This window comes from Osmerus eperlanus, chromosome 17 (genome assembly GCF_963692335.1).
Source record: "Osmerus eperlanus chromosome 17, fOsmEpe2.1, whole genome shotgun sequence".
Classification (NCBI taxonomy): Eukaryota; Metazoa; Chordata; class Actinopteri; order Osmeriformes; family Osmeridae; genus Osmerus; species Osmerus eperlanus.
The window spans coordinates 4,598,717-4,612,711 of NC_085034.1; the positions used below are offsets into that span (position 1 = coordinate 4,598,717).

The window sequence follows — 13,995 nt, forward strand, 5'->3', positions numbered from 1 at the left end:
ACTTACTGTAAGTCGTTCGGATAAGAGTGTCTACTAAATGACTAAATGTCAAACTGAAAGAGAATTCAACTGATGAATGCACATTACTGCCCCCTTGTGTCTAAACAGAGAGCTCTCATCAAACCAGATTAAAACCTCTATAGCTGGTGTGTTGATGGACACACACACACACACACACACACACAGAGATACCAGAGAGTACCATGGGGATCACTGCAGATGATAATAAAGCTCTATGGAGCACAGGGCACTGTAGCTCTTTAAACATGGTCTGTGTGGAGATAAAAGCAGGCTGGAGGGTCAATATTGAACCTGACGAAGAACAGGGCTGGACACACACCCTCCCAGCCTCTACACACCAGCCAAAGAAAATTAGCCTCAATGTTAGAGCCTAATTCACTCTCTCTCTGGCCTTTAGAGAACAAACACCCAAATGTAATAAATGACACACTGTCAGACACACACATACACAGACACAAGGCTTTTATTTGTCTTGGGGTTAGGCAACTTCTGAGACACCTAAGCAAAGTTCATCTCCTAGTTCTGTCTGTCAATGTTAAGCGCACACATACACAAAACGACACACAGACAGAGGAGACAGAAGAGACAGAGGAGATGTATGTGTGTGTACACACACACGCACACACACACACGTGCGGTGAGCTGCAGGCCGTCAAGCGCAGGGAAGAGAGGGCCCGACTGTCTGTGACTCACACAGGGAGGATCAGCCTTAAATCCCTCCGCCATCTTCACTGATGCCCCTCTGCTCAGATCTGAGGGGGTTTAAAGATTTGCATTCTTGTGAAGTTAAGAGGGAGAAGAAGTGAGGTAGAAAACAGAGGGATGAGGCCCAGCGGCACGCCCGCTCGCTCTCTTCAGATGCCCTGCCCCCTCCTCTTCCTCCCCCTCCAGCTCCCTCCTTACCTGCCACTCACAACTTCTTGATGGAGGGCCGAAAGGCTCTGCGGTGAGGCAGGACGGGTGTCACTGGCTGTCACTGGGCAGGTCTCAACTTGTCCCAGAGCACAGGGCAACACAACTACGACAAGAACCTCAACCTCTTTGATGCACACAGACACGCAAACACACATGTGCCTAATGTCCTGTTTCAACCACCTGACTCCGCCCCATCCCCTATGCCTTTGTCTTTTTCTCTTTCTCTGAGAGTACACACAGAACTGTTGAAACATGTAGCAATTTTTATACACACCTGTACAACTATAATGGTTTTGACACTGATCACTTTAGGCGATTAACTGGTATTCACACTGACAAAGAATTATTCTGTGCGCCCTAGGCCCTCTAAGAAACCTGGATCACACTACTTGTTTGAAATAATTAACTTGTTTCTGTCTGGCGCAGTGGAAGAAAACGGCTATCAAAGCAAAACCTGTACACCTACCACTCCAGGCAGCCAAAAGCACTAAACAACACATGCAGACTGCAGCAGACCCCTGAGGTTGTGTTGGGCCACGCAGGGTTCCTGCAGGCCCCCAGGAAGCCCGCTGACCTCCTGGCGTCAGGCAGCCCACACGCGTCCCCACACAGCCAGCCCTGGATAACATCATTACTGCCCTGTTTGTGGTCAACAGCTCCCTGATGGAGATAGACAAGCACTGGAAGATATAGGAAGTCTATTAGTCCCAGAGTCCCAGATGGCAGAGGAGAAGCCAGCGTGCGCTCTTCGACCCCCTCCTACCACACACACACACACACACACACACACACACACACACACACACACACACACACACACACACACACACACACACACACATACACAGACACATGCACAGATATAGACATACACACTATAAAATCAGGCACGCACACACACACTTAATGACACTGCCTCTGAGTGAACCCACTGACAGGGCAATGACTCTTGGTGAACACAGAAGTGTGTCTCTGTCCCTGTGTCTGCAGGAACAGAAGAATCCTCACAAAGCTGATGTATAAGAAAGACAGGCTTTAGGCCTCTAACAAGGTTAAACCCATGAAAAAGAGTGACTTTTTAAATCATGGAGATTTGTGTTTCTGTGGGGTGTAATTAGCTCTGCTCTGGTGGAGGGATGGGGGGGGGGGCTAGGGGTGGGGGGTGGAGGGGATGGAGGGGGGGGGGGCGATGACAGTGGGGCGCATTGTGGAGTCCAGCAGATTCAGAGGAGTAAATGTGATTATCAGCTCGTGTCAGAAGCCAGGCTCAGATGCAGCTTAGCATTCAGAGCAACTTTCTACTTTCACCGGGTAGACAATAGTCCTGCTTTTCAGACCCTGCAACCCCACTGGCCCACCAGCTCACTCTGCTAACCCCCACTTCCCCATCCAGCCCCCTGCAACCAGGCCCACAACACAGCACGGCACAGCACAACACTGCACAGAGCAACACTACACAGTGCAGCACAGTACCACACAACACAACAAAGAACACAGCACAGACCTATGTTACACAATCACAACACAATCGAGTACATTACCGAGTACGACAGTGTTTGACGAATTACGTTTTCAACTATTTAATAAGGAATGCCGGAGTCAGCTATGACATCACGTGTTGACATAGTGAATAATGGGTGTGTAGCTAGAAAGGGTTCGACGGAGCCTGAGACAACAGCAGTGTGTATATGAATAAGACGAGGCCGCTGTTTAACTGGGGTCAAACTCGTGTGTAAACAGCCATGGATATCATAAACATGAAGGGGAGCTGAAAGGCCCCCAGGTCCTTGTTTGAGCACCTGTGGGGTCCGTGTCACCATGCATTCTGCATCCCACCGTCCCATTGCTCCCTGTGTCCAGGGGTGACCACGCCGACCGCTGGGTCGACAGCCTCTCACCTGACAGCCGCCCGACAGCCCGTCAGGAGCGGGACGCCTCGTGACGTCCAGCGGGACTTATAACGTCGCTGCATGACAACGAGCCGTTGATCCAGCCTGATGATTTACGGTGATGGTGGGTAGAGGGAGCGAGGCCGACGCCTCCCTGGTGAACTTGGGGAATAAAGAAGCGCTGAAGGCAGGGGAAGATGCAAATGAGGCTGGTAGGACCAGCCAGGGCCTTTGTCCCTCGTCTTTACTTGTTTGTTTAACCAGAGGCCAAGACAGGAAGCCAGCCCACACAACTCTGCTGTCCCCATGACAACCCACTGTTAATTGTGGCACATCCACTCCAAGGATCTTTAGAGAGAAGGAGAGAGAGGTGGGGACTGGGGGTGGTGTGTGTGTGTCTATACTTGCTCTACTTTGCGCGCTTTGGTTGTAATGTTTGTTAGTGTGTGCCTTTCTGTAGACAATAAGATATGTGCAGATATGTGCAGTTATAACTTTACACTGTGTTACTCTTAGCTGTAGGCCATAACTTACTGTAAAGGACGTTCATTAGACTACTGTGTAGGTGCCGTGTGTGTTCCTCCTATACAGATTGAATAGGAGGTTATTACAGATGTTATTCCACCTGTAATACACACACTGAACATTTAAGATGAGATCACTTACGTTGTCTTGGTAGAGTCCTCTGTCCCACAAAACGGCCTGGCTGACAAATGACAAATAAAAGGGTGCCTGGAACACAGAGAACATCCATATAACACACACACTTAAGTCAACTCCTTTGGCCCCATTCTAACACACAGTCCTGCCATGACAGAAAGGACAATTGAAACCCTCCCAAACGCCAATCTATCAAAGGCATCAAAAGTGTTGCTGATGGAGAGAATATTGAGATCAACTCTTTTTCAGAGGTTGGTTGTTTTAACCACTCTGCGGGGGGCTGTGGAGAACAATGGCTGCGTCTAACAAAACAGATATAGAGCCCTACAGAGAGCTCTGTGCATAGACATCCCTCTGATCCACCTCCCAGTGCATCAATAACCTCTCTGTCTCTGTAATGAGCTTTGCACCAATGTGCCAGCAGTGGGCTACAGCATAGTCTGAAGACTCAATCATGAGGTCTTCCATTCCCATATAGCTGGCTAGAGACCCATCTGTTCACCCACCGACCAATCAAAACGTTTTCTAAGTTATGCCCCTGCTTGACCCAGCAGCACCTCCTTCCCTCTCTGTATCCAGGCTTGTTGTATGGGCCAGGGCGCGGGCTGAGCACGTCTGTCTGACACGGGGAGCAGGGGCTGCTGTGTTAACTCATCAATCACCGGAGACACACACACATCAGCGGAAGATCCCCAGCAGTCGGCGGTGGAGATCATCCATCTCTCTTTGCATCTCCTGGCAGCTCCCAGAGGCTCTGAGTCAGCTCCGGGCCTGGGCCACTCCAGGGTGGGAGAGGGGAGGTCCTCCCAGGCCTCACCTCTCATTCATGGGCTGTAACCCCAGACCAGAGTGGGTGACAGGGGCAAGAGGGGCTCTCACGGTCTGGTGGTAAGACAATGAGGCCTGCCTTGTGGGGGGGGGGGGGCTGCTCTGTCTTATCTTTGGGAGCCCAGCGGACCTTCCTGTGCCAGCTTGTGCCCACCCCCCCCCCCCCCCTCATCAAAATCCATCCATGCTTTGATTCAGCAGCTACAAGTGTCTACAGGCAGGGTCAGGACTCCCCATTCCAGAGCCTGGGGTGACTCGGCCTTTGTGTGCGCAATTTCCCCTTTTCATACCTGCCCTGCTTTGCATGATTACAGACATTATCTCTGTACAATATTTCTAAATAGACCCACTTATTACAGGGAAAAAGCACTACAATATCGTCAGGCTTAATTGCAACCCATCTGAATAATGTACCTTGAGGTGAATGATGACCAATTTTAAGTGAATTGTGAGAGCTTTACAAGAGCAATGACCTTGTGTCTTAATTACACATTGAATGTGAAATCAAGTGTGTTTTTAGTCAAAGGGGGATGGAGTGACTGGGAGTTTGTAGATTCTGTTCTGAATAGTCTGGAGATGTGGAAATGTAGATCGAGAAAATATAAAGGGTAGGAAGGACAACATAGTAATAAACAGAAAAGATAATCAGACAAAATCAGAAGCTGTGAGTTGAGACAGGCAAGATAAGATTCATAAGACCAGTCATGAAACTTATGGTTAGTGTCTCTGAAACGTCCAATCTGCTTCACACAAGCACCCAATCCAATCCTGGCTGCTCCAGATCCTTGTCAGTGACGGCCTGTTCTTTGGCCTGAGCCTGGCATTCAGTGGGAGGTGAGCTGAGCCAGAGACTACGAGATCAGACCCAGAGGTAGTCAGAAGTCACCTCCACGACTCCATACTCCACCTCACTGAACAAGAAAAGGAGCAGAATGATGAGCGTGTCTATCGACCAGATTGTCAGATTCAGAGCTGATAGCAGGTGCCAAAATGAAATCGACCGTGCCCTCGTGTCATTTTTGCTGTCATCATTGACCCGTCACCACAAACGCAACACGTAATCCCATCGAGGGGTTTGCCTAAAGTGATTGGCATTCCCCTTTTCCTTGTCCAATTCAGATGATGAGATTAGCCTGATTCCCGGCAGATGGGATTTCCACTTGTCGTCTCAAGGACACTCTCTCTCCCTCAGCCCACCTCCACCGCTGTCACTTCCTGTCCGAGGGGATGCAATTGAGCACCACAGGGCGTAGGCTGAGAGGCCACAGGCCTGATTGGGCAGGAAATGCAGAACGACTGGTCTAGGGCAGCAGGGGAAATGTTGGCGCTTATCAATAATGAGTAGGTGGAAGACGCAAGATCGAATTATCAATTTCGAGCTAATCGCCAAAGTGGTGACTGGCTCTGCTCGCTCCCCTCCGTTTGCCCTCCTCTCTCTCCCTCTCCTGGTCGTCCTCGCTCTGGTTTGGGAGGCCATCTGTCTGCCTTTCTCAGGGGAGCCCTTTCTTCTCCACTGGGCACTAGACTGGATGTTTTAGTAATTCAGTTTCACCTGATTACACCTTCTCTGTGAGCCGGCATACATTAATAGGCATTTAATCAGTGTTTAATCAAGGCTGCAAGGCAGAGAACAGAGACCCAGAGATCAGAGCTGCATCCTGGTGAGGTCAGCAACTTAGGTCCGGAGAGACACACACACACACAAACACACACACAAACACACAAACACACACCCAAACACACACACACACACACAAACACACACACACACACACAAACACACACACAAACACACACACACACAAACACACACACAAACACACACACACACACAAACACACACACAAACACACACACAAACACACACACAAACACACACACACACAAACACACACACAAACACACACACACAGCTGTCTAAAGGCACCCAACAGAAAAGCAGTAGGTATGCAACACAAGAAGAAACAAAAGATGAGGAGATCCAGTTCAGAAAACAATCTTACAAACACCAGACCTATCACTGGCACACAAAAGCACCCAGGCCACCACCACAGCATGGCCCGGGCCAGGTTAACATCAGAGACAAAACAGGGAGCAGGCGGATTGAGACAGATAAAGCCAAGGGTCAGATATAATGAGCCATGAATGTGAACATCCAGCCAATCCTGTTTAATGGGGTGCATCCCTGGAAGATCCCTGTCCTGCCACTGGTGCGAGTGTGCGCGCATGTTTGGTTGTGGGTCATGGGGCTGCAAGGACTCTGTGACCCCGGAATGAGCTCCGGAGAGTGAGAGGGGGACCTCCTGCTGGTCGGACAGAGCTCCTTTTATACTTTAATCTGGTTGCACCAGGATCAATATGGCGACCATTGGTGCCGTGATTGTGTGAGCAGGAGTTAGCGTTCCAGCCATTTTGGCCCTCTCACTGGGGGCTGGCGCACGGACACAAAGCAGCAGCCCTCTGCCACGTCGTCCACAATGACCTCAGGGACAGTGGCACACCACCGGCTAACCTACTTAACATTCATTAGTGTCAAAGAGGTGGACAGATGCTCGGTCTTATGGCTCTTCTCTCACAAGTTCTCTCCATGGGGCTCACTGAGCGGCGTTTGACGTGTTTTTCATTTGGGATATGGGGAGGTGTGGGCTGTGGCGGGCGGCGGAGGGCTGAGCTGCCCCGTGGTCCATGCTGTGTTGGATTAGGAGGTGCTGGGTGGGCGCTGACTCACCCTGTCTGTGTGGAGAGATGAGGAGGAGGCGCGAGGCCGGCTGGTGTTGACCGGACGCTTCAGTCCACCCTGCCGCCGGGCAGGAAGACGGTGGTGATTACCCTGCTGGCGGTGGCCGCCGAGTCTGGTCCCCCAGCAAGGTTCCGGAACGTTCCCTCTCTCAATGTCAACAGTCCACATCTCTGCCCCCCCTTTTTGAATCGCTCCTCTGTAGTACACCCCTGATACTGTCAAATCGAACATACAAAGACGATCTTTTCCTCGATGCTGCAGGGAACTCTCTCACTGGCTGAGCTGCTTCTTGACACAGCTCACTGAGGGAGGCTGGATGACTGCTTCACTATGTGGATTATTGCTGTTAATAATTACCAAACTGGTCAAGTCACTGACGCATATCCCAGAGAGGAAAATGTTCTCGGACACAACCTATCTTTTTTCAATTTATTCGAGCATGCATTTTCACACAAATATGACAACCAAATTCTGTTCACGTGAACATTGTGGTAAGGCCCCTTAATCTACCCAAGCACTGAATTAAGCAATGAATGCTGGACAGCCATAAAACCACACACACACAGAAGACTGACCAATAAACATGAACAGCTGGACAGAGGGCTTTTCATAGACAACTCCACAGAAGGAACACGGATCAAGTTCTCTGCTACCGTAGAGCTGCATAAATCTCCTACACTTAATTACATTACAGGGGATATCGAGACAAGCTCTGGGGAAACAATGGACCCTATCAATTCCACACATCAGAGCTCATTAGTGTGAATGTGTCCATGTGTGGTTGTGTCTGTGCAGTGTGTGTGTCAGTGTGCACACTCTGAACAGTGCCCTATCTGTAACTCCAATCAAAGCTCATTATCCAGAGTGTGTCTTTGGTTTGGGGTTCGTGTTTTGAGGGAATGGGAGAGAACTATCTCAGTGGTAATACATTAACTTGAGAGCAGGGAGAAAAAGTAACCGTTACCCCTGGTGACATGAAACACTTGGCCACATACTCAGGAACTCCTTTGAGGTAAAACCTCAACAATGTGTGCAGGTTGTTTAAAGGATAGATAGGCAGGACCATGTCATCTTTTGATGATCTAGATCTGGTTCTACTCATGGAGGTAGTCACTGCAGAAGAACAGGAAACACTTTCTGACACTTTTAATCATCTGTCAACTACATTTATGTTCCTGTTTTGGGCTGTCTTTGACAATGCAGACTTTTTGTAGGAAATGGGATATTTTAGGTCACCCTGAAGCCTTCTGTGTATCACAGATCAAGACCTTTTCTATAGATCTCTCTTCCTGAGGCACAATCGTCCCCTGGCTCCCTCTGTTCATCCCTGTAGGGGGCTCTGCAGTGCACCTTGGGTAATCCTGATGTCACAATACCAGTTGCTAAGACACTGTTTGAAAATGCATTGTTGAGAGAAGCATGTCCTGGGCTAAGTCAGGGCAGTATGTTTTGTGGCTGTGATGTCTCAACACTTTCTTCTGATAATGGCCTTTTTTTCTTTGACAGTCTTGTCTGAATACCCTTAATTGTATTGGTTGTTTCTTGTGAAAGGTATTCAACGTAAGGTCTTCTCTACAGCAAACATGTGGGCTACTTAAACACTTCTTACAAAAGAAACCTTTGGCTACACAAAAAAAAACAAGTAAACTATGAATAAATCAGGTTCAGGCCTCTCCCAGTTCTTACAGTACTTGCAGTCATGCATTTAAATGCATTCACGATGTGTGAATTCACTGTGTGTTTTTCATTGCAAATCAACCGTGATGCATCACACACCAATAGCATCACAAAAGACAAATGCACCATTACACACATACAAACAAAGCTCCACACATATAAAAATACCAATACGAGCACAATTCATGCTGTTCTAAGGGGAAGTAGGCCTGCCCATTTTGCGCTGGCCATTGTTCAAAGCAGGGCTGAGAATCAAAGGGGCTGTGACCTGGGCTGGCTCTGCCCAGCATGACTGAGGGGAAGCCCTGCTCAGCGGGCTCACTCTAGCCCCAGGTCCCTCCCCGACCTGGGGTACCACACTGGGCCGCCCCCTAGTAAGGACCGTTATTTCCTCGTCTCATCAATCTGTCAGCTAAAGGCTGTGACACACACCACAATATGGTCCTCGTATTTTTCCATTGGGGCTCTCTCCGTCAATATGGTCCCAGCCTTTCTATATAAATCACCTCTCCCACTGGGCAAGGCCCCCCCGGTGCCTAGGTACCAGCATTTTTGCAACGCTATACACATACTGCCCAGCCCATTTGCTCTCTGGCACTTTCCTCCACATTCACCAACACTCCACATTTGCATACGTATGAATTAACTCTAAAGACAGAAAGGGGACAAACATATTCAGGTTCAGGTAGGGATACTCCTAACACATCTTCTCGTTCACAAACACAGCTGCGTAGGACTGGCACACTGGGCTCAAACTTAGCGAAAAGTAATAGAGATAGGGGTCATTGGGGAAAACAAAACTTCAGCTGACTAGCGTTCTCCTATTCATTTTGGGGCTGGGCACATGTGTATCTGGGCAACAATCGAAGAAAGAGAGAGATGAAAAGAAAGTGGGCGAGTGAGCGCGTCTGTCCTTAGAGAGCTCTAGCGCTGCACTGGACTCACTCTGGAACACACCATTCAATTCATTTCCAAGTAGCGAAGAAAAGGAGTCTCCAAACTATACATGAGTCCTTTCATCAATAGTGATTCTCTTTTAACAGCATAAGAGGGGGACAGGGGGGAGGGGCTGTATAAATTTGACATACACAAGGCAGCAGGCATCGTGATTGTTGCTTCCCTAAAACTTTTTTTTCCCCTCCCGAAAACACTTTTCTTGGTGAATAGGCACCTATTAGTGACTCTATTATAAGCGCAGGGCTCTTCAATGGCTCCTCACTGTGCGTCTTTATCATAGTCAGGCCCTGAATGCAGCCTTCCCCCTTCAGGCAGTCCTGCTACACACTGTATGGATAGGTGGAAAGAGAGTGGTGGTGATGATGGGTGAGGTAGGGGAGGAGAGGTGGGCTACTATTCTCACCCCCTGTTGGGATCTCCAGGTGTGGTGGGTTGAGCGCCCCATTGTGCTGCACACTTTCTTTGCCACCACCACCCCCCCCCCCCCCCCCCCCCCCTAAAAAAGCATTGACGCAGTGTTCTACATGCATTAGTAGATCTCCATAATGTTATCCCCCTCCCTTCCCCCTCTGCCCCAAAACAAGTCAGGCCTCCAGCGAATCGCTGCACACCACACTGGAGCCCCGTATTGTTACAGGATTATTCAGGAGTTAGGGCAAAAGAAAGAGACGGAGAGAGTGGGGTGTCTGTACTTCATCTCCAGGGGAGACAGGGAGTAAAGAGCGGCTTCTTTAGAGGAGTGAGTTACTGCAACGAAAAGCCCCACAAACACCTGCAGTGGCTGAGCTCAGAGGGGCCAAGGCAAGGAACACTGGCTGTATATCAGACAGTCCTACTGTCCCCATGCTGGAGCTTCTGAAGCCCCCAGTCTTCTCTGAACATATAGGGATAGGGGGTAAAACATACATATCTTACACCCTTACTTACCCAACCATGATCCTTCCACTATCCACTGACGGACCCATCAGTGTGTATGTGTGCCTGTCTGGGCGTGTGTGAGCATGCATGTATGTGTGGTTGTATGTGATTGCGTTAAGAGTTCTGTACAATGCATTTGAGACAGCAATGGAGCTATTCAAGAGGGAGGTGGAGGATGCTAAGTTAAAGCAAGAGAGAGAGAGAGAGAGAGAGAGAGAGAGAGAGAGAGAGAGAGAGAGAGAGAGAAAGAGAGAGAGAGAGAGAGAGAGGCTGTATGATGAATATGGAAGCATTGTTCAGCCATGCTTACCTCCACGGGGAACCATCTGCTCCCTGTCAATGCGTCACCTGCTCGTCTGAGCCGTCTCCACGGAAACCGAAGGAGGGGGATTAGGAGAGGTTATGCCTTTGATGGGAGGGGCCACTCTGAAGATAGGGAGGAGGTTGCCTGGGGAAACCGAGAGGAAGGGTGAGCCAGAGAATGTCGTCCTCTGGTGGCAAAAATATCTATGCTTCTTTGTTTTCAGAAGAATTGCTGATGGAATGCTTGCTTAGAATTGAAAACAGACAAAAGATTTGACTTAAATCTACGTTTGATATCTATGTTTATAGTTACTTAGATTAGTTACATTCTCACTGCATGAAAGCCACTGAGGGCAGACAATGAAATGAATGGTTGATTAGTTGTTGTGGAGTGACGTCCCATGAGTGGTTGAGAGACATGCATTGTCTGACGGCACAGGCTGTCGGTACATCACAGACATCTAATTAAGAGCCCAGGTATAAAACGCAGGGCAGTGTGCCTGTGATCACCGTGTAAACACGGCCTTCAGCGCAGCTTGAAAGGAGTCTGTGAGAGTTGAATGGATCTGCCAATGGCAGGCGGAAGTGCTGAGAGACATGATGCTCAACACTGAGTAAACAACACCGGGGTAGACTGATCTCATCACCTTCAACAAAAACATGGCACATGGAATCAGAGAGCCAGTGTGAGTGGCAGGAGAGAGCCTGTGTGAGTGGCAGGAGAGAGTCAATGTGAGTGGCAGGAGAGAGTCAGCGTGAGTGGCAGGAGAGAGTCAGCGTGAGTGGCAGGAGAGAGTCAGCGTGAGTGGCAGGAGAGAGTCAGAGTGAGTGGCAGGAGAGAGTCAGTGTGAGTGGCTGGAGAGGGTCAGGGTGAGTGGCAGGAGAGAGTCAGCGTGAGTGGCTGGAGAGGGTCAGGGTGAGTGGCAGGTGAAAGTGACCAGGCAGTGTGGGAGGAAACACCTATTGTGCTTGTTCAAGAGAGGGCACAGAGGCAGATAGGCCCTGCTCAGTCGCCCGCGTCCCTCTGCCAATGAGATCATCAGCCAGACTCGCACCCCCCCGGGGGCTTTTAATGGACTGCTCTCTCTCTCTCTGTCTCTCTCTGTGTCTCACTCTTTCTCTCTCTCTCGCTATTTCTATCTAATCAATACTCTCCCCCGTAAACACCCTCAGCATTGCTGCAGCTCCCACACCCAGGATAGAGTCCTCAATCACCACCCCATGTGTGGAAGACTGGGCCTGAAGACCCAGTGGCAACAGCACTAATCTGCACTACAAGATGCAGACTGCAGACTGACATTGGGAAGCAACCTCTATTGAGAGCAGAGTGTCTACCTGTTGGGATTAGCGTAGCTATCTCCAAGTTGTAGCACCAAGCAACCGCACGTCACGGTGGTTGGTGGTCCATCCTATCACATAACGCTGTCACTGGCTGAAATAAACTGCCATGAGGAGAATACACGAAACATAATGAACAAAGGCACAACAAAAATCCCGTTGAGTATTATTATTCTCTTTCATCCCTTCTCTTGTTTTGCTCATCAGTCTCCATCTCTGTGCTGGCCTGGCCTGGGTGAGATGTGAGCCTGGGAGAGTTTCTGTCAGGGCCACGTGTAGAGGGGAGGTGGCCGGGGGTGACTTTCCTGGGTGTAAAATTCAATTATGCAGCGGGTGATCGTGTCTGAGCGTGTCTGTTGTGAGCGGCGGGCGCACGGCTGCCCGTTCCCAGCGTGCGGCGAGGGGGTTAAGTGCCACAGAAAGCCCTCCATTATCCCGAGTGAGAACAGCCCATGTGGCTGGATGTGCGGCCCCCACACTCTTTCACTCTCACAACAGCCCTGCCTGAAAGCCTCAAAGTTTCTTTCTCTTTTCTTTGCACCCCCTCTCTCCGCCCCCCCCCCACTCCCCCCGGTCCCCCTCCAATCTCTCTCTCTCCCATCTCTCTCTCTCTCTCACTCCAAAAAGAGTTTACACAATGCCATGGAAAGGCTGGAGCAGATTCTTCAGCACCCCTGTGGACAGTGGGAGAGAGTGCACATGTGGACCACATTCACGGGTTGTCTGTCAACTAGTCCGTAAATCAACATCATCTCTCATGAGGACACAATTAAGTCCATTCTGAGTATTGTCATCTTCTTTTCCTCCACAGCTTTGCAACCTAAATCCTTACCCCGAATAACAGATCTCTCAGGGACATCCATGTCTGTTAAGTTCAGCCCAGCTCTTCTGTTAATGCAGCATGCAACCATTTCAGAACATTGTGGTTTGTGAATGCTCCATAATGATGAGAAAGAAGCATAGGCCTACTTACTCATGATTCATTATACTAAGGAACAGTACAAAACAGCTGGTTCTAATTATGGGAGACATAAGACCAGGCCTACAGCCCTAGATATAAATGTTCATCATTCCTCTCGGTGTTTCATGGGGCACCATTGTCAAATGTCCAAACGCACATCTGGCCAAGCCAGAGAGGGTGAGAATGGACTCTGTGTGAGAAAAGGACTGTGGCCTATGGATCAGGGTCGAACACAGGCATCAGACCACTCACATGAAGAACGAACGCTTGTCTCCAACACTGTTAATGATGGTAAATGACGCAGGCAGTCCTCGATCCGCCATACAGTGTAATAGAGATGAGGGAACTGACACTTTAATTAGGTTTAATGACACCATTATAACATAATTCATTGAATATGTCTGTGAAAACACAATGTGGAGTTCAGAAAATTACTAGTCATGCTATTTAATACCAAGTGTCCCTCCCTGTGACTACAGCAGACATAGCTTTTCAGTCAAACATTAATTCCTTCAGTTGGACCACATAAGCATTTATGTAACCCACACAGTCATACCCAGACTTACTTACCTTACAAAGCCATGTCGTGCTGGCTCCAATAATAAATGGATGATATACTTCAGAAAGGTAGCTACGGAAGTCCAGAGACAGTACATAAGTAGGCCTCAATGTACGAACGTGAAGCTCCAAAAACCTAAATGACAACAGAATGTTCGCATTTGACGTGAAAAGCGCCCAGGGTGTTCACACGCAACATAGGATGATATGTGGATAGAGAATTAGCACAA

The 13,995-nt window shown here is 49.2% G+C and overlaps 1 protein-coding gene across 1 annotated transcript in view; it reads right to left on the reverse strand.

The window, feature by feature from the left end:
• LOC134037779 (uncharacterized) overlaps window positions 1-11,052 on the reverse strand; it is a 35,615-nt gene extending 24,563 nt beyond the window's left edge. The window contains exons 1-2 of the mRNA XM_062483291.1: window positions 10,916-11,052; window positions 3,492-3,557 (exon numbers count right to left, since the gene is read on the reverse strand). The gene's annotated coding sequence lies outside the window, so the exon portion shown is untranslated. The remainder of the gene's footprint in view (window positions 1-3,491; window positions 3,558-10,915) is intronic.
• Between the last annotated feature and the right edge of the window lie 2,943 nt (window positions 11,053-13,995).